The sequence below is a fragment of the Mesocricetus auratus genome, unplaced genomic scaffold (assembly GCF_017639785.1).
Source record: "Mesocricetus auratus isolate SY011 unplaced genomic scaffold, BCM_Maur_2.0 Super-Scaffold_100018, whole genome shotgun sequence".
Classification (NCBI taxonomy): domain Eukaryota; kingdom Metazoa; phylum Chordata; class Mammalia; order Rodentia; family Cricetidae; genus Mesocricetus; species Mesocricetus auratus.
In genome coordinates, this window is record NW_024429199.1 from 25,689,001 (window position 1) to 25,712,794 (window position 23,794).

Sequence of the window (23,794 nt, forward strand, 5' to 3'; positions counted from 1 at the left end):
CAGTTTCAAAATTTATTACAATCAATATTTTAGTGAATAATATTTTGATGTTTGCTGTATATTTTTGTTTTCAACACATTTATGTTTGTTAATCTTGCCAGTATTTCTGATGTCTTTTAAATAGGTAGTCATACCCTTAACAGCTCATTGTGTTTCCTAGACATATAAACTCTCTCTCCCTCTCTCCCTCTCCCTGTCCTCCTTCCTCCCTTGCCCCCACATAATTCTGTTGTCAACGCAAAAAACCACAGCTCCCATCTTAAAGGGAACAAGAGATAGTCTATTCTGGAACCATTATGAGTGACCATGACTGAGAAACACAGGTTTAGGTTATTCCAAATTCCGTGTTCCAATGTGGAACACCTTCCATGAAATTTTATAGTTTCACAGCACAAAGGAAGTCGTAAATCAAGTCTAGTTCACAGTATATTTGTGTGCTCATCAGAGAGGCAGGTACAGCAAGGTGGGGGAAGCCTTTCTACAGGCCCAAGATGCTATCTGATGACATTCTTAGCTTCTGGGTCAGTGAAATTTAGTGGTCTGGTAAGTTAATATGTTCCAAAGGTCTTTATCTATTAGTCACAATATGTTAGTTCAGAGACAGAGGTGGGCAAGGAATAGCTGTTCTGGATGGCTAGAACTGGCCTAAGATAAGGACAATGGCCTCGGGACCTGCAACATTCCAGTCTCTCTGCAGTACTGCAGTTGTAGTCAGTCTCTGCAGACACAGCTTCTTTCTACTGCTCACGCTGCTCTGCACAATGACTGTGACAGAGAATGAATAAATGCACTCCCATATAATACATATGCCTATGTATTAAACTAAGAGAAAAATCCCATGCACGCCAAACTACAAACGTCTAGACAGAGCCTAAGGCACCAATATCTTGTTTTGAAGATTTTTTCATTTTTAATAATGTGTGTATCTATATGCTTGTGGGTAGGCATGTGCACATGAGGACCAGACACAATACATCTGTGTGAAGCTGAATCTTCAGGCATCAGTGAGCTGACCAGAGTGGGTTTGGTAAAGCAAAGTCAGTTGTACAAGAACAGTATTATGCTCTTAACGCTCTTAACATTTGAGTCATCTTTGCAGCTCCCATAATCATTTTCTCAGATGAATATTTCTAGAAGGGCAATTTGTCAATGAGTGTTAAGTGTGAAAATGTGTTTATCTCCTGATCTTGTAACCCAGTGTCTAAAGCTTAAAGAAATATTTTAAACGCTTAAAGACGTGCGTAATGTTCACTATAGCACAACATCTGCAAACAAAGTCACATGAAAACGTAGCTGTTGTGATGGTTGTTTAGTTGAAAGCAGAGAGTGAGAAGGGTATGCACTGGTGGAAGGGCATGTCCACATGGGCTTGGAAGAAGGTTCCGTGGACAAATCAGCTCTTGACTCACAGGAGTGGGGACAACTGGGGCTGTTTGGAATCTCAGGATTGGAGCAGCACAGCAGGGGAACTCCAGAGTCAGCTGGCTGGCTAGATTAGCTAGAACTGACAAGCTTTGGGTTCAGTGAGAGGATCTTCCCCCATAAGTAAAATAAAGAGAGAGCAAGGAAACTACTTGATGTCAACTATGGACCTGCACACGCATGCATGCCCACTCGTGTGGATATACACACACATATACCATACACACATACAAATTCAACAGAAGAGAAGCATGCTCATGTGATACTGTTCAGTTTTACATATTCCATTTGAACCATAAAAGTGCATACATTTAATTGTACTCTAGGAATTTTCACAGGAGTGTAATTACTTTAAATGAACACACATATTTTTTTACCCATCATTATTATATTGGGTACATATATTGTTATCCTAAATGGAAGACGGGAAACTTATGTAACGGTTTTAGTTAGTACTTACAGATTTGCATTGTAGGGTTCACAGTTTCTCCTAAGGCTTCTCTTCTTGATGTAGACACATGGCCTTTCAGTGTTCACAGGGGTACCTAATATGTATCTTTTGCATGTCTTAATTTTTCCTTTTATAAGAATATCAGTAAAATTGATTGGGATTCTTATTTTAATTTAATCAATCACTAAAAGGTCACATCTCTAAGTACTGTCACTCTGTGAAGGGCTTCAGCCCAATAATTTCCATTCAGCCTACAGTACAACCCGAAGAGCAGTTAGCTTACTGACAATGAAAGGGAGTGGTTGAAGGAATCTGAGTTCTGAATATAAGATGGCAAAGATCCCTACAGTGTGTCAGCAACTGGAACTGACATCTACTCTAACTTGAAGGGGAAGAAGTCTACCTTTACACTAAGAACAGTGGAACAAATGCAAAGAGCACTCTATTTTTAGACTGGAAAGCTGTACTAGTTGCTCTGTAACATGAGGCTACAGGAATGTTTCTCATTTCTGGGGAGGCAAAGAATCGTCCTCTGACAGTATTCCTCAAGAAAGGTTTGGTGATTTGGGGGGAGTGGGCAGAACTCATGATCATTTTTCCCAAGAAGATTCAGGGTAAGTGGAGAGCAAAGGTGTGCCAAAGTGGGAACCTTATATTTGAAAACCTTTTTTGTTTCCTTTCATATTATTTTTCTCTTGTAGAAATAAGTGAAATATAAGTATTAGTATTGGGCAGATCCTTAATGTTTAGAAAGGTAGCAGCCAGGCTTTGAAGGTTTGGGCATGAGGAAACTTCTATAGAATGTTAATTTTTTACTAGTTTAATAAAAAGTTTTGCATTTGTTGAGGTCTTGCACAAAACTTTTTATTCACATATTCTAGTAAAATTAGCTCATCAGATACTGTAGACTTAGTTTGCTAAAAGAAGACTACACTGAATTTCTTTTGATCAAATACATAAGAGTTGAAGCCAAAGATGTAGTTTCCAGTTGCTTTAGATAAGAATTGCAGTTTCCAAAAGAAGCACCCAAGCAAACACAAAAATCATACAAAGTCATAGGCATGTTTGTTCTTTATGAATTTTTTTCATAAAGTGGTGATCATTTTGGCCAGGTGGTAACCAAAAATGAATATGGGGAAATTTCATTCATCTATAAGAGAAATCAAAGATATAAAGAGAAAACATGAAATTTCTAGAGTTAAAAATATGAAGCACCTAGATGTCCCTCACCTGAAGAGTGGATAGAGAAAATGTGGTACATCTACACAATGGAGTACTATTCAGCAGAAAAAAATAATGGAATCATAAGATTCGCAGGCAAATGGATGACACTAGAAGAAACCATCCTGAGTGAGGTAACCCAGTCACAAAAAGAGAAACATGGCATGTACTCTCTCATATATGGATTTTAGACATAGATCTGGGGAGTGCCAGCCTACAATCCTATGGCCAGAGAGTCTGGGAAACAGAAACTTTATTTAGTGGCTGATCGAAGAAGAGGCAGACTCCCTTGGTTAAGTACTGAGCTGAACTCAAGAAAGCCAGTAACAGAGAGGGGAGGACTGATGATCAAAGGGATTAAGACTGGGCTGGACTGATGATCAAAGGGATTAAGACTGGGCTGGTTTAACCCCCAGAAACAGCTGACCAGACAAAGGTTAACTCTTGAATCCCAGGCATTAGCCTGGGAAGCCAGCATGGGACTGATCAAGACCCCCTGAATCTGGGTGTCAGTGAAGAGGCCTAGGGAATCTATTGAGCCTTGGGCAGCAGATCAGTACCCATCCCAAGTATACACACGGACTTTGGACTCCAATAGAACAATGTGAGGTGCACTCTCACCCAGAACTCTTGGGAAAGGGTCTAGGCCCTGCCCTATATGAAATGACACACTATGGACACCCCCATGGAGGGCCTCACCCTCCCTGGAGAAATGAGAGGATAACGGGGGGGGGGGGGGAGGGGAGGGCACGGGAGGAAGGGAGGGAATGGGAGAGGGACCTGGAACTGACTTGTGAAGCAACCTTGATTCTTATCTAAATTTAAACTGGAAAATAAAATTAAAAAAAATATGAAGTGAATGTTTTAAATGGGCTGCCTCAAAACACATTTCATCTTATTTTTTAAACCTTCAGTGATGAGGATATTGTCTTCAAAGCAGAAAGAAAACAAACTTTCCCTGGAAACCCGCTGGCCATGCTGGCCTGAGAATCAGGTAGGCAGTCTTTGCTCTCCTTCCTATACTCCAAATCCCATGCCCCAGTCTTATCTACAGCTTTGTAACAGACCTCTTTCTGAGGCCTTCCCTTCCTTTCTGTCCCCATTCCCAGAGGACTACAAAGATCTCCTATAGCCTTCCTCCCTCCTTCACCCCATCCCTTTTTCTCAGCCCCCAACACCCAGAAGCACTCTCTCCTTGGAAACCTATTGGCCTTACTGGCCTGGAAATCAGGTAGACAATCTTCACTTTGCTTCCTGTCCTCCATTTCCAATTCTCTCATCTCACCCCCAGCCCTGTAGTAGACTATCCTCAGGGACCTGTCTTTACTCTCTTCTCTCATCTCCTGGGAACTCCACAGATCCTGTAGGAGATCCAGCTCTCTTTACTTCCTGTGGACCCTCTCAGCTCCAAGTCCTTCTAGCTCATCCCCATTTCTTCCTGTTAGCTCCTGGTACCTAGGAACGATGTCTACACTGAACCCTCAGTGGACACACCTGGCAGACACTCAGAAGTACTCCCTACCAGGTAACCCACAGTAACCATAGTCTCCTAAGATCAAGAAAGGATGACAGAAACCAGGGAACAGAAAACCCACCCAACAAAGACAGCATATCAACAACTAGAATTATAGTCATCCCAAACCCCATAAACACACAGTAATAGCCAAGACAATATGTCTTCACTGAATCCCAGCAATCCTACTACAGTAGGCCTGAAAAAAATGGAACATAATTGAAGCACAAGATAATAACTTCAAAATTGCTAGTATAAATGTGCTCAAGGACCTTAGGATGGTATGAATAAATTCATTAATGAAATCTATGAAGACACAAAGAAACAATGGAAGGAAATGAATAAAACAGTTCAAGGTGTGGGAGTGGAAATGGAGTCACTAAAGGAAACAAAGACTGAGGGAAAAGTTAAGGAGTCTAAATAAGAGGCAGACTCACCAACAGAATACACGAGATGGAAGAGAGAATCTCAGGCATTGAAGACAAGATAAAAGATATGGATACATCAGTCAAGGAAAATGCTTAAAAAGAATCCAGGTACAAAACATCCAGGAAATCTGGGACACTGTGAAAAGACCAATTCTACAAGTAATAGGAATAGAAGAAGGAGAAGAAACCCAGGTCAAAGGCACAGAAAATATATCCAACAAAATCATAGATGAAAATTTCCCCAACCTAAAGAACAAGGAACCTATCAAGATATGAGAAGTATACAAAACACCAAATAGAGTGAGCCAGAAAAGAAATTCCTCTTGGCACATAATAATCAAATAACTAAACATACATAACAAAGGAATCATAATTAAAGACTACAAGGGACAGCATAAAGGTAGATCCATTAGGACAACACCAGACTTCTCAATGGAAAATTTAAAGACCAGAAGGACCCAGAAAGATGATCTGCAAACTCTAAGAAACCACAAATGTCACCCCAGACTATTATACCCAGCAAAACTTTCAATCACAATAGATGGACAAAGACATTCCACAGTAAAACTATATATAAGCTGTATCTATCTACAAATCCAGCTCTACAAAAAGTGCTGGATGGGAAAATTCAAGGAATAAATAATCTCAAGCCAGAAAGTCAAAGGGGATGGCTCTAAAATGTGCACCAGGAAACTTGTACAGCTGATGAACTCTTTCAGCAAAGTAGCAAGATCCAAAATTAACACACAAAAATCACTAGTTTACCTATATACAAATGAACTGGGAAAGAAGTCAAGGAAACAATGCCTTTCACAGTACCCTCTAAAAATTTAAATTATCTTGAGATAACTCTACTAAGCAAGTGAAAGATCATATGGTAAAAAAAACAAGACACTGAAGAACAAAACTGAAGAAGATATCAGAGGATTAAAAGATCTCCCATAATCATGGGTTGGTAGTATTAATATAGTAAAAATGGTCAGTCTATCAAAACCCATATATACATTCAAGGCACTCCCCCAAAAAACACCAACATAATTCTTCACAGGACTCCAAAAGACAATTTTTCAACTTCATAAGGAAACAAACACACACACACACACACACACACACACACACACACACACACACACATACACACACCCGGACAGCTAAAACAATCCTGAATAATAAAAGAACTGATAGATCTATAACCATTCCCATCTCAAATTGTTCAGAACCATAGTAATAAGTACAACATGATATTGGCAATAAAACAGACATGTTGAATAATGGAACCAAATTAAAGATTTGGAAATAAGTTCACACACCTTTAAGAACCTGTTTATATATTTTTCTTGGTTATTTTTGTTTTGTTTTTAATGTTATTGTTTTATTCTGCTTTTATTTTAAAAAGCCAGAAATACACACTGGAAAAAGGACAGCATCTTCGAAAAATGGTGCTGGTCAAACTGTATGTCTGCATATAGAAGAATGCAAATAGATCCATACCTATCATCCTGCACAAAACTTCAAATGGATCAAAGGCCTCAGCCTAAGTCCAGATATACTGACTCTGATAGGAGAGAAAGTGGGGAATAGTCTTGATCTCATTGGCACAGGAAAATACTCTCCAAACAGAACACAAACAGCATGGTCACAAGGAACAACAATTAACAAATGGGACTTGATGAAACTGAAGCTCTTTATAGCAAAGGACACCATCATTCAGAAGAAGTGTCAGACTGCATAATGGGAAGATATCTTTGCTAACTACATATCCAATAGAAGTCGACAATCTAGCACATATGTAGAACTAAAAAAACTGGACGTCAAGGAAACAGATAACCCAATTAAACATGGGATGCATATCTAAACAGAGAATTCATGGTTGGCAACAGTAAAATAAAATATACACTAAATCTTCTCTTTCCACTGCCAGAAGAATAAACCCTTAGACCAATGACCCAATCTTCATCCAAATTGTTACCAAACAGAAAATTTAATTAGTGAATGGTAACTTAAGTCCTCTTGTGGATCATCTGTTACCAAAGGATCATATACCAGTAAGTTAAATTCTGAATTTTCTGTTCTCTGCAGTTGTCTGCCTATCAATTCTCTAAAAGAAGTAGTTAATCTTAAAGGACATTTTCACCTCCAAGATCCTTTGTGTATATGAAGTTCTGACCTAAACTAGAAGAAAAAGATTATCAGAATAAATGCTTCCTATCAACAAAAGTAATGTATGATGATACCACAGTGAAATCCATTATGTCAAGTTATACATATTAGTCTAAAACAAACAAATAAATAAATTCATTATTGTGGAGGATCCAAACAATGTCTAACCTCACATTTGGTGCAAATTCACTCAGAAAATTTATTACATAGCTATGCAAATTATATTTATGCATAAACACACATCTAAGTATAACCAACATTGAAAACTGATTCATAAGACTAGAACCATTTTTTTACACTGGAGATGAAAAATAAATATATACTGATTACATTTTGGGACTAAGTTCCCATATAGTTAAGCTATAATAGTTTCTATTAACACCATTGAATTTTGTAATATTTTAAAAAGTATATAAGCATATTACTTTTGTTCTTATTTTGAGGCATATTTCTATGCCAATGAGTGAAAGTGTTTTTGTTCCTTTGGGTATCAAGGGGGAAAAGTAAGACACTCTTTTGTTTATGCTGATTTAATTGATGCATTTACAAATTTTTGCTTTTGATTGCTTCATACATCTGTTCCTAATGTTTCTTTGAAATTGATATTAAATCCACAAATTTAAGGTTTTGTGAGTAGCTCAGAAGCAACACAAATGCAGTGTAAACATTGGAACATGATTCTTCTCATGACTACTGATGGCATGGAGCCATTGTTCACCCATGATGTTCTGCAAAAGAGGCCAAAAGGCAGAGATGTCAGCATTCAAGTTTAACGTCCTTAAATAGCTAACTGCTCCCAAATGTACCAATTTGCTCAAAGCTACTTCTGTTTTATTCTGTTCCTGTAACTTAGAATAAATATTTCCAAAAGTAAGTCAATAATTTCTTATAAAAGTCCTACATCACCATTGTAAATATCAGGTTTAAAAAAATCTTTAAAATACTGGAGTCTTTGAGGAACATGAAAGTTTAAAGACAAATCTAACGGAAAACTCAACAAACAAACAATGAATAATGTTCTAGAAACTGAGAAAATATATTTTACTATCTTGGAATCATGAATGAGTCATAAACAGTGTGTAAAGGAATAACTAAAAAGGAAACAGAATAAAAGACCTAACATATAAGTCAAAAATTAAGAGGGAACTTATTTGTGCTAGAATAGCAAACAATCCTTTCTAACGTCTTTCTGTATTTTTGTGACCCCAGTGCATATTAATTGCACACTATTAATGTTTTCATATTAATATGTAACGTAATAATATGTTGCATGCATGGTCACACTGGCCTTTGTTCCCAGCTACCCTTTCTTGCTCGTCACAGTCTCTTTGCTCTTTGCTGGTGTTTTCGCTACCACCTTCAGGTTATCTTGTTAATTTTCAAGGATTTTCCAGCCTCCACACAGCTCATGTGTCTTTTTGCAGTGGGTCAGGTGCTTGTCAAAAATGCAGCATTAAAATGACTCTTCTCTAGCCTCTCTGATGATGGCCACACCACTAACTCACAGGAACTCAGCATCTGGAGTAACAGCCATACAATTTATTGTCCTGAAATGAATGTCTTTTTTCTTCTTTTAGAACTAGAGATTGGATCCAAGCTTTCATTCATGCTAAGCAAGTGCTCCCTGCACCACGGAGCTAACACAGCTCCTGAGACACATAATTTAGATGCAGAAGAACAAGTGAGGTGATGTCTCAATGTCAGTTTCAATAGCATAAGACTTTTGAACATCGTTTAACGTTTACATTTTCTCTAGCTAGACAAAACATAATGCACATTCCAAATGGAATGGACGCAGGGCACTCTGTAAGGGTGGCAAACAGCCACAGTCATCTGTCTCCCCTTTGCTCATTCACTCCCAGACAAGCTAAATCGAGAAGGGACAACAAGATTTCCTAGTCTTTCCTCCTTAATGTGAGCAGTATCAAGTAACTGGAAAAAACTAAAATACATAAAAGATGTGGTCGCATAAATTGGCCCCAGTTGTTTAGAGAGTAATTTGAATCAATATCAAATGCCTTCAGAACACTTTACTGAGGGAGAAAAGTAAGTTTCAGAGAAATATGCTTGTTGTATCATTTTAAAAAGATTTATTTGTATTTTTCCATACCAGTATTTTGCCTGCATGTGTGTACATGCCCCATGCATATGTGTGGAGTCCAAGAAGACCAGGAAAGTGTCTCATCCTCTGAACCTAGAATTACAGAAGACTGGGAGATACTATGTGGGTTCTGTGAATCAAACCTGGATATTTTGTGAGAGCAATGAGTACTCTTAACCATTGAGGCATTTCTCTAACCTCCATGATACCGTTTTTCAAGGCTGAACACACTTGAAACGATTACACCTTTATTGCTTAGCACATGTACATGCAAGGATAAAGCCATACATGCAAATGGGAAAAGTTATTTATATTGTAAATTGAGAAAAGCTATTCAGAAAAAACAACTATAAAATATTTGATTGTATTTGTAAGTGATAGACTTGGGGATGTTTGGTACAGTGTTTCTACCTACGTACATTTCTGAAACATCCCATAATTAAATAAAGAAACCAAGACTATTCAGCTTAAAGCTCGAAAAGTGATTTAGCTTTTATATTAGGAACAAGAACTAGCTATTTTCTGCCTTCATAAATCGAGTTTGAAATTTAGGTTAAACAAAAGGCTCACTTTCCCAGTTTAATGAGATTTTAAATATTACCATAGGTTACAAAGAAAAGTTTATGGGACTCTTTCTGAACATCTTGACAATGAAGCCAGATTCTTATCTTTCCTAAGCATGGGTGGCCCTGGCTTAATGAGATACATATCTGTCTTATTAACCTCTGACTTCTGAGCATAATTGGAAAATAGTGATAGTGTAAGATGAGGAAGTAGAGAGAACATTTATGAGTACAAATGGTGAATATCAAATCCCCCCAAAGCAGGCTAAATAATAAACATTTCAGAAAAATGGTGTCTTCTTTCATTTTTGGTCCATGAGTCCCAATTATTAAGCAGACTACGTGTATCTTCAGTGTCTCTTCATTCAAAGTTTTAAGTCATTATGTATTGAATTTTTTGGCAAAATGCCTTAGAGATATTCTACATTATTCAGCCAAATGACCATCAACTAAAAACATCCTGATTTTTCAGTTTTCCATTTCTGTATCCAGCATCAGAATAGTTATGTCCATGATCTCATTTACTGAGACAGGACTGGACCTAACCTTACATCTGGAAATGGTCTTGAATATTATCTCTTAATTTCTGGTATTTCTGGGGGGAAAACCCATGTGAACAGACACCACATTCCAAGTTTACAGAACTGCCATTTCTTCAATGCCATTTACCAGTTGTTAGCGTTTAGATTATGTTTGGATAGGACCTTTCTGAAATATGGCCCATTTTGATACAAGTCTAACAGTCAATCTGCTTAGATGGATAAAATAGGTTCATGCCTTTCTTTCCTTAATGTTTAAAACTTATTAGGATTGGCAGAGTACTTTAACTAGTTAAAGAAAATATCAGACTTGAATCCAAGGATTTTAAATTTAATCTCCATAAAGGCCAGCTTCTTAGATGATTTCCTGGCTAGCTTTGACAACAAGGGGAATTTGGCTGTTTTGTTCTTTGCTGTGTTCCTGGGGTCTAGAATCCTGCCCAGTTCAAGGACGCTGCTTAAAATATATATGATGAATAAATTCTTCCTAAAGAGTCTAAAATTCCCTTATTTCTATAAATATTGAGATTTTTGTGAGTCTTTTTAAAATTTCCATTAGATATAAAAGTATCTTGACTACTTAATGGTAAAATCATTTTTTAAGTCTTGGTAAAATTGGGACACTATAAGAGAGCTCTTTGGATAATTGTGATTATTTTTATAATAGTGCAGATATCACATTTGCTTGTAAGTTGCATATATATGTGTGCCTGGGAGAAAATATTACATTGCACAGACTTTCTCATGTCCATGGGCATTTGGGAAATGTCTGGCTTCCTCCTTAAAGATCTCCCCAAGTACTATCTGTTATTAAGTCCTTTTGTGATACTGTTCTAGTACAGTGTACTACTAGACCGATTTGGTTTATATGCAGCAGTGTTATAATTTGAAAACTCTAGATTTCTTTAGGTCCATGAAAGGGATCTATTTTAGTCCACAGCATGGAACATAAAGGCTGACGCTTGTAAAAGCCAAAGAAGAGGCCAACACAATCACAAGATTCCAGCTAATGAATTGACAGAGAAGGTTTAAACACCAGGAAACCTGAGAATCATTCCATGTTTGCCTCGTGTTTGTTGATGATGCAGAAGGTTATTTGTGAGCTTTTCTCTTTCTCCTTAGTATGGTAATATGAAGTTCTTGTGAATTCTCAAATTATGTGAGCCTTTTCCTCCCACGATTCAGTGGCAGGAATAGAGAATTATCAAAAGGAAAATCCATCCTCTAAAAGTCAGTTTGCTTACTTTTTTATAATGAACCCTCCTTTAACTTCTGTCACAATTATTTTTGAATTTCAGTAACAACAAAAACTTTAGTTTTCACATTTTGAAGAAATTCATAGCTTTACATCTCCAAGTCAGAAGTTTCCCATCATTTTCTTTAATATTTTCTTTTGTATTTCTCATTAATTTTATAAGATGCAAGCATTTATAGCTCATATGTCTGAAGAAAATAGGTATTTGTTTAATGTGTTCATCTTATTAATTGTTAAGAATGATCTCAGCACCCACTCAAAACCCGAGAAGGTGTGGCAGCTTAGCTGTAATCCCAGCACTTGGGATCTAGAGATAGGGCATCTTCAAGGCAAATTGGCTAATTAGACTTGCCTGAATCAACAAGCTTCAAGCTCAATGACATATCCTGACTCAATAAATAAAATGGAGAGAGATTGATAAAAGACCCTGGATTGCAACTTCATGTCTCCATACATATACACAAATGCGTGTGTGTGCACGTGCATGCACACACACACACACACACACATGTTCACACATAGAAACACAGACCCAAATGATATACACATACATATGCAAAACCAGAAAACAAACGAAAACCCTAATATAATTTGTTTTAGAGGAATGAGGTTCCAAAACAGTCAACAGTGGGCTTTTGTCATCTTGTAGCTTGAGCACAGAATAAGGAACTAAGAATACCTCCCTTTTGGACCACAGTGAAGTCTTCCTTGGGCTGTGAGTGCCCAATGCAGGCTTTGTGAAAGTATGTCAGATGCTCTCTGGTTCATTTTCCTCACCCTAGTGTTCACCTAGTTTTCCTTTAAAAACAATATGGACTAAGACAAAAATGCCTTTTTAAAAAACTTAAACCATTTTCAGAGAAACTCTATATAATTTTGAATCAGCTCATCTTCCCTGGCAAAACATCACCTCCCCAGGCCCTTCTTCAACTCCACACTGCAACAATAACAACAAAATGACCAATGGAGTTTAGAATGATTCACAAACTAAAAACAAGTAGGCCCTCTGTTTCCTCTCATGGTCCTATTAGCCATGGTCCCCAGAGAAATACTGTGAATAGGGTGGGTGTGTTTGATGGAGAGAGGGAGGATTTATTTTATAGAGTTATTTGGACTGGCAAAATCTAATTTGCATGACAGACAGCAGGCTGAAGACCCAAAGAGTGAATGTTGCATCCTCATTCTGGAGGAAATCTCCCTTCCTTGAGGGACTTCAGTCTTTTTCTTTAGAGACCTTCAACTGACAGGCTTAGTGGGTAAAAGCACTTGTCAAACAAGTGTGAAGACCTTGGTTTGAGTCCCTAGAATCCGTTTAAGCAGGACATGGTAACATGAACATTCAATCTCAACTCTCTTAGAGGGATATGAGAGACAGAGATGAAATCTCTGGAAATGTGCAGGCCAGCTAGCTCAGTGTGTGCAGAACAAAAGCAACAATATGGAAGGAAAACACCTACAGTTGTCCTCTGACTGCACACATGCTCACACACACACACACACACACACACACACACACACACACACCCCTTTCAACTGACTGAACAAGGCCCATTCACATTACAGGAGACAAGACTTCACTGGGACTCTAAACTGAGATTTGATGCAAGACTTCATGGCCTGGTGAGGTTGGCTCATAAAACTAACCATCAAATGTCCAAACTAAGTAATACTCATTGATTATGTACTAAAAACACTAACACACCCAGCATGTGTCAGAGAGGCGTAGTCTTTAGGCACTTTAGGTAACAGAGTGTACTTTACCTCAGGCTCTTTACTGCATTTCAGAAATAATAAATAGTCTTTAGATGTCTTTCATTCATTCCAAAACAAGAGTTTTGGAGGAAAACAGATCTTCTGGAAGAGTTTCTAGCTAATGCTCAAATGAGAGAAGATCTAGAAATACTGTGATTGTCCACATTCTTGACTGCCAGTGTTCGAAGACAGAGAAAGACAGATCTGTTACGATTATTAATTCCTTTATCCTAACACAACTGACTTAAAATTCAGGAGACTTCCGCTGTAGCTAGGAAGGGACTCAGAGTAACATGGGAATGGAGTGGAGGGGTGGCTTCCATGTGCATGGAGGATGGAAGTGACAAGAGCTGTTCAGGGACCCACACACCAAACCAAGCTAGATATCAGAAATGGTCACCTAGATTCAGATCCCAGCTCTACTGTTAGCTAGTGTGCTAATCAGAGAGCATTATTTTATTGTTCCAGTAGCTCATCCATTACAAAAACAAGGTTTCCAAAGTTCCACAGAAAGATTAAATATTACAATAGATGTAAAATACCTCACATGAACATAGTGGTAAACAATACTGATGAAGATGATGATTAATTATCATGTACTAGGTACTTTAATTTGCCCCTAGTGACTACCTGGGATTGGTTAAATGTGAAAAGATCTAGTCTCATGGGAAAAAACAGAGAAAGGGAAAAAGAAAATTATTTCTTAATGATAACATCCACATTTTAAGTTTCTACAGATTTAAAATATGAGCCAGGAACGATGTTGTTTGATGAGGCATCGTCTGTGAGATATAACTCAAGGCAAAACACGACTGTTTCAAATAATTTATTTCAGGAGATTTAAATATTCCAGCGAACACAGGTTTTACTTGCTTGTGCCTTTCATCAGGGCATTGTGCATGTTAGGCAGGCTGTCTACCAACTGAGCTACACTTTCAGGCTGGCCTAGATCTTTTCTGAGAGTTGTCTGGAAACATCATTCACATTCCAGAGTGACTCCTGCTGCCCTGGGTGTGGCTGTGCCATCCCTGTTTGTCTAAGTCATGCTAACTTAATGTTTATGTTTCCTCAGGGTCAGGACATGCACTTATTTTTCAGTGCAATTCAGAAGCTACAAAACTCAGCAAAAGCGAATCCAATGGACAATGTGTATTACATAAGCAAGACTAATTTTAAGTTGGTGGCAATTGATTGTGGTTCGGAGGTTAGCTTTAAAATAACCCAGCTTTCTTTAGTTGCCTGTTATTCTTTGTCTCAGATTTAGGCCTCATGAGTTCTTCCCTGTCTACATTAGCATGTCTCTTGGTGTCATCCTTATATCAGTCATGTTTAGGCAGCCATGTGATGAGATGTCATGGAGGCAGCTTCTAATATTTCTAGGAGATGCAATCTCACATCAAACTCCATGGAAGAACACAGCAATTGGCTATCCATAACAAAAGGTCATAGACCACACACTGGAAACATACAGACCGAGAAGGTTACATTTCTGTACTTAGTAATATATATGTATATATTCCTTACATATTGTTGTTCCCTATATAAGCATGTGCACATATAACAGCAATAAAAGACAAGGAGGTCAAGAATTAGAAAGAGCAAACTAGCAAGAGTACTTAGAAGGATTTACATGAAGAAAATAGAAGATGAAATGATATAACCATATTATCATCACAAACTATATATTTAAAATTAAAAAATAACCCAGGAAGGAAATTTTCCAGTAAATTTTTTAAAAAGTTTTATGATATAGCATCAGTTTATATTTCACAACAAACTGGAAAAATGCCTCGCCTTTTAAGAAGTATCAATTGCATTCTTTCATATCAAAACAAATAAACATCCTTTGGATTTTTGTATGTGCAAATGCACAATTTAAGTATAATTAAAGACTGAAAAAATGCTATTGACCAAACCAGAACCCTAACTAGAATGGATAATTCTATGTGTGATTGCTTCTGCTCCTCACCCTTTTTCTACATGAAAGAGGTGGTATTGACTTAGATTGGACTAACTGTCCTTCCACATACAGAGCATGGCAGCCTTTCGCTTATCTCTGATTCTTAGGACCCTTGGCTAACAGAGAACAAGTCAGGCCTAGAGGCTAGAAGACACTGTCTGGCTCTTGCTCTGTACAGGTAATGTCCAATCCTCTCTGTGCACATACTCATCATGTCTCTAAGCCCTGCTCACTATATGTCCTGGTTTACTCAATGTGGCAAAATAAAATATGATTATATATTATTAAACTCTTTGAAAACTATGAAATACTGAGCCCAAACTAGATACCTACAATGTATACTTTATGGAATTTCATCAAGAAAATGGGCCTCAAACAATGAATACATTTCATTAACCTGTTCATTCTAAACACAGCAAACAGTATCAATCTATTCTATTTGCTTTCTTTGTCATCTTCCTCTGTAAAAAAATTACCAACCGTTTCTTTTAACTACAGTTCAATTGATGATGTGATGTGGCCTCACAACGTGAGGTCATCATATAGAGTAATTAATTCATGGCTAGTGTACACCTTGATGGCAATACCCCCATTGTCTCAATAAGTCATATCCTGTAATGTTTGCTTCTATGTGGGGCCAGAAAAAAGTAGGCATAGTAATTGTTTTCAATAGAAACTTAATCCTACCTGTAACTTTAAAACACATACACACACACGTTAGTAAGAGAGTATAAAGAGGATACATTTTATAATTTCTGTAGTAGTAAGGATTGGACCTTGGGCTCATCTATGCTAGGCAAGGGCATCACCATTGAGTTTTATCCTCGGCCATTGTTTGTTTGTTTTAATACAGGGTCTCTTTATGAAGTCCCAACCGTCCTGGAACTCACTAAATACTGCAGGCTGGCCTTGAACTCACAGAGCCTCCCTAGTGCTAGGATTAAACGTATGTGCCACAAATCCCAGTCTCCTTATCCCCAGACATTGTAATTTTCTTTATTACATATCATATTTACAGCCAGGAAGTCAGGTTTTGATTAGTTGTGCTTATCTATATTGAATTATAACAAACTGAATCACAACAGAATATTATGCCTTTAATATTGTTATTTATTCTTTCAAAAATATTTTAAGGAACATTACCTTGATAGCTCATGCTCAATTATTTATTAATGAAAAATTCTGCATAACCTAAAATTTAATATTCACACTCTAAGCCAATAAAACTTTACTCTGTATCATAACTCAGGCTATGAAACTCCACTAAATATTCTCATTAACTTGACTCAAATTTTGGGTATAATAAAGATGCCAAATTCTAACATTATCCTAGGTGCTATAAATATTCATTAGGAGTGCAGAAACAATCAGGTCTAAGTTTCTGCAAGCACAGAGATGAGGAAAATATGTTCTGCAGAATCTGTGCTGTTTCTTTACTCAACTAAAACCATGAGTCCATGTAGCAGTTACATTCATTTCTGTGATAAAAATAACTGACCCAAGCATCTTAAGGAAGAAAGGGTTTATTTTGGCTTACAGTTTCAGGAAATATATAATCCATTGTGGCAGGGGAGGTATGGCAGCATGTTGGTTACAGAATGTTTTCTCCTTTCAACTCAGTCCTGGGACTCTAGCTCATGGAACAGTGCCACCCATATTTATGGTGAGTCTCCTACCTCAGTTAGCCTGATTGAGAGACTCCCTCATAGACTTGGCCTGGAGATTGTCTCCATAGTGATTCTAAGTCCCATGAAGTCAAGATGAACTACTGCAGCATAGTAACAAGACAGATACCTTTCTGTGCCTGGTGACGCAATACTTCTCAAGTTAATAAAAAATAGCAAATATGTGAAAATCTCTTCTCATGTCTGTCTTAGTTACTTTTATATCACTGTGATAAAACATCGTAACCAAGGCAACCTTATAAAGGACAGAATTTATTTGGGACTTAAAGTTTCAGAGGTGAAGCTGGGTGGTGGTGGTGGTGCATGACTTTAATCCCAGCACTCAGGAAGGCAGAGGCAGGCGGATCTCTGGATCTTTGTGAGTTCAAGACCAGCCTGGTCTACAAGTGCTAGTTCCAGGACAGTCTCCAAAGCTACAGAGAAACCTTGTCTTGAAAACAAAAGTTTCAGAGGTGAGTCCATGATCCACATGGTGGAGAGCATTGTGTCAGGCAGGGAAGTAGGGTGGTGGAGTCATAGCTGAGAACTCATATCTTGATCCACAATCACAAGGTGTGGAGGCAGGGTGCTGGGAATGGAGCAAATTGTTTGAAACCTCAAAACCCACCCCCAATGACACATCTCCAACAAGGTCACACCTTCTCATTCTTCCCCCAAAGTTCCACCAACTGAGGACCAAGCATCCAAACGTATGAGCCAGGGAGGTCATTCCCATTCAAACCACCACAGTGTCTTTGTTTGTTTGTTTGTTTGTTTGTTTGCAGAATGCAGCATCTCATGGATATTGAGGTCTTGGAGTTGTAAACATTATTCAGTTTTCTCATAGCAATAAAAAGATTGTGTACATACAAAAATGCTTCTGAATACATTAAAAATAGCATCACCCTTTTTCTCACAATCAATAAACAAATAAAAATAGATGGGATCACAATTACTGGATGCAAGAATTCTAACCTTAGAGGAATTGAAGGCAAATAAGAGTATCTGCAGTGTGCTTTCCTGAGAGAATGAGATAAAGCTATGTTCTGCAGAACAGAACACATGATGTTTTGACTTGAGGCTTAATGTGGATTTTAGAAAACAATATTCAGTTCAGTGATTTTTATCACTCAGACAATCCATTTCCATAACCTAAATTTATTCATAACATTTTAGAATTTATTAAATTGTAAAAGACTTCACATTGCCACCACCACAAAAATTTAGCCATATGTGCCAGCTGTTGATTGTAGACCTGTCCCAGGAAACTTGGCATATTTCCAATCAGATGTCTCTACTGTGTTCAAAACAGAGCATTTTTTAAACACAGACATTCTGTGCTGAAGGATCATCAATCTCCAAATGAGCATATTTTGGAGAGTACAAAGTAGGTATTGATGCAAAACCAAATTCTTCCAGGGTGATAAAGATGAAAGTCAAGGACATCTCCTCATAGTGAGGTACCATTAAAAACCGGAGACTGCTTACTGCTTGTACACGTATAAACTCGTATATAATCACATCCAAAATAATTATGATAGCTAACATTCTCTGTCTGTGTCTGTGTCTGTGTCTGTCTGTCTGTCTGTCTGTCTCTCTCTCTCTCTCTTCACTCCACCCTCTGTGTGTGTATGTTTGCACCTCATGTATTTTTTTATTTTGTTCCTTGATAATTTCACAGATGTATATGCTGAATTTTGGTCATTTCCCCTCCCACTTTCCTTTTCCATCCACCTTTCTTTTCCCAACAAGCCTCCTCCTGCAGGGATCCATGAGACCTCACCCCTCAATGAGGGACTATGGGCAGTAGATGTGGAGGGCAGGGTGTTGTTGCTTTGAGATAGGGCTTGACTCTGTAGCCCAAAGTGGCCTGGAACTAGGCTATGCTGACTTGAGTTCACAAGGCCAGACTCAGCCTCTAAGATGCTGAGATTGTAGGCATGCAGCACCAATGCTAATAAAGTTAACAGTATTTATTGCTTGTTCTGTGTGGCCTGAGTAATTTGCATAAGCCTGCAAAGAAGGAAGTATTCCTACCACCTGTCTAAAAAACAAAAAAGTGACACATCAGATATCACATTGCTGTTCAAATCTGAACCCACACTTCAAATCACTGTGCTTTGCAGTTTTCTCTCTCTCTCCTCTCACCCTTCCCAAATGCATGTGCCCACATCACAGAGAACACATCTGATCAAATATTGTTTGGTGGAATGTTAGAAAAGTCTAAGAGATTTATTTGCACTACTGTGTACTTAATATGCATACAGTGCATTGTGGTGTTATTTGCCCCCATTGAACACTTTGGCCCCCCTAACTCAATCCTTCTTCTCAACTAGTTTCCTTCCCCTTCCTACTTTCATGCTCTTATGTTTTCTTTCTTTCTCTTTTTCTTCCTTCCTTCCTTTCTTTCTTTCTTTTTTTTTTTTTTTTTTTTTGGTGTGGGTAGTCACCAGTGCTGTGTCAAATCCAGAAGACAACATTTCATAGCGTTCTGCTCCAACTTCTATCTCTCACAAATCTTCCATGATGTTCATTGGTTCTTGGGAGGGGTGATATAAATGTCTCATTCAGGGCTGAGTACTCGATAATCAACTTTTCTCAGCAACTAACCAGTTATGACTCTCCCCATTAACTATCACCCACTACAAGAAGAAGCTTCCTGTGATGAAGGCTGAGAATAGAACTAATATACGGGTATGAGCATAAATATTTAGAAGGCAGTTCAACTACACATCCATTTATTTAAATATCAATTGTACATTCTGACCTCCCCTCCCCCAGTCAAGGTTTTTTGTCTGGTTTGTTTATTGTTGTTGTTGTTTTGTTTTTAGCCAGTCATGTATTTCTTCCTTTGGAGCTGGCCTCAAATTTAATCAGCAGTCCACTGGTTACCCCTAAAGTGTTCATGCCACTATTGCACAAGTAAACATACCTACCCTGTTAGGTTTTTATTATAGCATGGGAGGTCCACAACTTCCTAAGACAATTGAAGTTTATCTCCCCCAAACTGACAGTATTTTGTGATACTGTGGATATTAGCCAGCAGTTCCTTCCAGAATGCTTTCTGTGTCCTGTATTGAGAATATGTGGTGTCTTTAGCAATCAGGGTTATTACTTTTTTTTTTTTTGGTTTTATGAGACAGGGTTTCACTGTATTGTTTTGGAGGCTGTCGGTCCAGCCAGGCCTCGAACTCACAGAGATCCGCCTGCCTCTGCCTCCCGAGTGCTGGGATTAAAGGCATGCGCCACCACTGCCCGGCGCAATCAGGGTTATTATCTAGTTTACGTGGGTGACGAGGAGCAATGGCAATAGTTTCTATTATCACTAATAAATTCTCTGTACATGTGTATATACGTGTTCATATGGATTTTAGAGGGTCAGCATCAGATGTCTTCCTCAATCATTTTTCATCTTATTTTTCACACAAAGTCACTGAATCTAGAGCTCCTTTATTGGGTTAGACTGGTCGATCAGCAAGTCCAGAGCACCCTGCTACTTCTACTCTCCCAGTTTGGGACAAAGGCACAGACACTCAGCTTTTGCCTGGTGCTGGGATTGAACTCATGTTCTCATGCATGGGTGGCAAACACTTCACTGACTGAGCCTTTTCCCCAACCCATAAGAATTTATTTTCACACATACAAATTGAAATTGACTTGGATGTCCAAACAACCAAAAGGCTTTACTGGGAAGCACCAACAAAAGAGCAAATAATAAAGGCAGGAATATGTTCAGGTTGGCATGTCTAAGATGAACCTCATTTATTTTTTTTCTGTATGTCTAATACCATTTCTTTCAAACTCATGTTCTCTCTGCACCCTAAACTGGAAGAGAAGTGAAGAGAGTATGTTCTCCTTTCTGTGTAAGACCTATAGTTTAGGTCTAGATTTTTCTCTGTGGTTTCTTTCTTTCTTTCTAGATAATTTCATCTCCTTTCCATAGTGCTGAATTACCCTTGCATAATTACACAGGATGAATGAATCAAAATGAAAAATAATAAATTTCAATATCCACAAAAGAAATATAATAATAAATTCACATTTTAAGTTGGGAACTAAAAGTGAACTTCAACACATTAGGATGAATTAATATGTAATCAAAATGACTTATAACAACCTTTAAATATCTCATTAAGTAGGAAATTATTGATTTATATATTAATACTCATGCACAGGAAATTCTAACTTTCTCAGAGCTGAACAAATGGAACAAAATGAAAATTTGTATGCAAATGACTGAGCATTCAAATGATTCTGCTTTTAAGATAACTATCAACTTCTAAATGGTATGGGGTGTTGGCAGTTAATGTTAGGGAGAAGAAAGTTTTAACAGATTCTGCTTGCTGTGGACTTTAGTCCTTTGGTTTAATGTCAAACTCTAAAAGTGCAATCTATGTAAATAAATTTTTTGATGCTGGGTATTAAATGGAAATGGAGAGAATAAATTCTGCTTTCAGCTATGATAAGGGAACTTTGTCACAGTAGGCCTCCTGCCACTAGCAGCTATAAAACTGGACAAAACACATGAACTATTATATTTGGACATCAAACAAAAAGCACTATATGACTTTAATCCCTGAAAGGAAAGAAACATGAGATGATCTCTATGATTGTACCAGCCTCTATCCCTAGCATCACTTCCTAGGCTGCAGTTTACGAAGATGCCCAGACACAGTACAGCAGTCCTCCTGACCTAATGCTGAGGTTTGAATTCAGAGCCACTGAGATGCGGGGATTTGATAGAGTGTGGAGTAATGGGAGCAAGCAGAGGAACTTCTGAAATCTATAGAGATCCCTCTGGGATAGCTGTTTGACCAGTAAGCCCATCACATACACACAGGCTGAAAGTTCTTGAATCAGGAGTTGGCAGGAAAAGGACAAGAAAAGAAGAACTCAGAGCTAAAAAAGCAAGAAAACACTGTGGTAGTTACCAGTGTTGGTTGATTCAAACCTATAAACTATGAAAGTAGAAAGTGAATATGTATCTAATACATAGTAAATATGTCCGTAAAACAGTCTGATAAGATTTCCTTACACATCTGGATTCTCTGAACACATTGTAATTATCCACTATCCATGCAAGAGTGATGTCACCACAAGTTCATTTCCCAGCAGAAGCCTGGACTGTGTGTACGTTATGTTGCCTCAAGAGTCTCCCTGACTATCTTGGAATAGTCTCTCTGTTCACTTTCGTGTCAGTATCTGCATGGATTGTTATACCTCTGCAGAATCAATAGGAATTCTACAAAGGCCATACCTTAGAACAAGGATCATCTAGTCATAAAGAAATGCTACTCCAAGTCTTAAAAAATCAAGACCACATCAGTTAGGGTTGGAGCAGATATGCAGAACAGCTGAGGAGTATTTAATTGGGGATTTATTATGAGGATTTAGTTTTAAAGCAAAGTTAAGCAGTCTACAGGTATGTTGGCAAATTAGGCATGAAGTTACCAGGGAAATAAAAAAGATGAAGTTATAATATTGAGAGAGCTTTTGAGGAAAAATTAAAATTCATGAGGAAGAACCAGGGCCCACCTGAGCAAACATGAACACGTGTTTGCCTTATGTGTTGCCGTTTGACAATAGATAGGAATCGCAAATTAAGGCGATATCCTGCCCCATGAAGCTATTCATGACTTGGCCTGGGATTCAAAGGCTCTAAAAGAGTATTTCTGCAAGCCAATTGTTTCTCTACAATATTGCCTAGGTTACCAGCTGATCAGTAAAAGACAAGCCTGTTCTACAGCAGTGTCTGCACCATAACAACCACTGTAAAGCATGGTTATTAGGTCACTTCTGCTGTTCCAATCTCACACGGGTTTCTGTTGAAGCCTTTCACAAGCCGAGGTCACAGGGTTAAAGTGATTCTGAGACGTGTTCAAGTGTAGCTAACCTGATCCAGAGCAGGTACCATAGTCTACTCTTTTATAACTTGGCATTTCCATACATAATTTTCCTTTAACCAAGCAATAGTAAGGGGCTGGAGAGATGTCTCAGTGGTTAAGAGCACTGGCTGCTCTTCCAGAGGATACAGGTTCAATTCCCAGCACCCACATGGCAGCTCATAACTGTCTGTAACTCCAGATCCTGGGATCTGGAACTTTCACATTGGCACACATGCAGGCAAAACACAAAAACACATAAAAATAAATAAATATTTCATAAAAAGCAATAGTAAAATTATTTTTCTTTTTTATTCAACCGAATTTCTTTATTGAATCTTTGGGAATTTCACATCATGTATCCCAATTTTACACACGTACCAATAGTTCCATATCTCCCCTGGCCCCTGCAATGCCCCCCAAAAGAAAATTAAAAATATCAAACGAATCCAAATCAAAACAAACAAAAACAAAACAAACAAAAATCCCTCTTTGTGGCCTTCCAGTGCCTGGGAACTGCCTGGGGACTGCTACAGAGCCTCCCCTCCAAGGGGAGTCTATGCACCCCAGATTCCTGGTCTTCTCTTCCACCAACGGGACGAGGGGACCAGGTAAACTGGGCCCTGTATCCGGGCCTGCCTTCCAGTGCCTGGGGACTGCTACAGAGTCTCTTCTCCTGGCAGGAGCCACGCACCCCAGATTCCTGGTCTTCTTCTCCACCCATGGGACCAGGCAATTACGGCTCTGTTTCTGGGCCCATGCTCCAGTGCCTGGAGACTGCCACTGAGTCTCCCCTCCAGGTAGGAGCCTATGCACCCCAGATTCCCTGTCTTCTTCTCCACCCACGGGACCAGGACTAGGACCAGGAAGAGGAGAACTACCG

General features: G+C 38.3%; 1 long non-coding RNA gene across 1 annotated transcript in view; it reads left to right on the plus strand.

The window, feature by feature from the left end:
* Positions 1-376: 376 nt before the first annotated feature.
* The window catches only part of LOC121132919, a 30,691-nt gene continuing 7,273 nt past the window's right edge, over positions 377-23,794 (plus strand). Inside the window, exons 1-2 of the long non-coding RNA XR_005869630.1 lie at positions 377-543; positions 4,009-4,088. This is a non-coding gene — a long non-coding RNA (uncharacterized LOC121132919). The remainder of the gene's footprint in view (positions 544-4,008; positions 4,089-23,794) is intronic.